This window comes from Brassica oleracea, chromosome C7 (genome assembly GCF_000695525.1).
Source record: "Brassica oleracea var. oleracea cultivar TO1000 chromosome C7, BOL, whole genome shotgun sequence".
Lineage (NCBI taxonomy): Eukaryota > Viridiplantae > Streptophyta > Magnoliopsida > Brassicales > Brassicaceae > Brassica > Brassica oleracea.
The window spans coordinates 9,779,534-9,780,830 of NC_027754.1; positions in this window are offsets into that span (position 1 = coordinate 9,779,534).

Sequence of the window (1,297 nt, forward strand, 5' to 3'; positions counted from 1 at the left end):
GAATTCCTTAACATATTTTCGATCACCCAAGGCAATAGGACGGTCCTTGAGACCGTACCCGCAGTAGCTACTGGTCTATACTATGCAAAGATCAGTATGATCGAGGCTAATGCCTGCGACAATTTCACTCTATAGCATAATCGGCTTGGCCATCCCGGTACTAATATGATGCGAAAACTAATAATGAATTCACAAGGGCACACGTTCAAAGGAGTTGTCCCAAACAATCTCACATGTGCAGCATGTGCACAAGGGAAACTCATAACTAGGCCATCACCAGCCAAAGTGGATAAAGAGATCCTAAATTTTCTGGAAAGGATCCAGGGAGACATATGTGGACCAATACACCCACCTAGTGGGACGTTTCGGTATTTCATGGTCCTGATTGATGCATTGACCAGATGGTCGCATGTTTGCCTACTATCCACACGGAACTTGGCATTTGCACGCCTACTTGCTCAGATAATAAGACTTAGAGCACACTTTCCAGATTTCCCTTTAAAGACTATACGTCTAGACAATGCTGGTGAGTTTACGTCCCAGGCGTTTAATGAATATTGTATGTCCATGGGGGTAAGTGTAGAACACTCCGTGGCACATGTACATACACAGAACGGCTTGGCCGAATCCTTCATTAAACGTATCCAGCTGATCGGCCATGCCAAATGATCCGACCGTTCCAAATGATGGGGTTCGGGACGCCGAACTTCATGGGACACAAAGGCCGGACAATAAAGAGATCTCTATAAATTATATGATGTCTGAAACGAAATGGAATAGAAATGATATCGACGTCGATGATATTTTTGCTTATAAAGTAGCACTTAAGATCATGGAAAAAGATGAGGATCTAGAACCCACGTCCATATATGAATGCATGCAAAGATCAGATTGGATCAAATGGAAAGAAGCTATAAACGTGGAGTTAGAATCATTAAAGAAAAGAGGCGTTTTTGGCCCTATAATCGTGACACCAAGAGATGTCAAACCAGTGGGATACAAATGGGTCTTTTTGAGAAAGAGAAATGAGAAAGGAGAAGTAGTGAGATACAAAGCACGGCTTGTAGCACAAGGATTCTCACAGAGACTAGGAATAGATTATTAGGACACTTATTCCCCTGTGGTGGACGCAACTACATTACGATATTTGATCAGTCTGGCCGTGAAAGAAAAACTTGATCTGCGCCTAATGGATGTAGTAACCGCGTATCTGTACGGTCCACTGGATAATGAAATTCATATGAGAGTTCCAGAGGGTATTGAGCTCAAAGATAAGAAAGGTTCTCGAGAAAAGAAT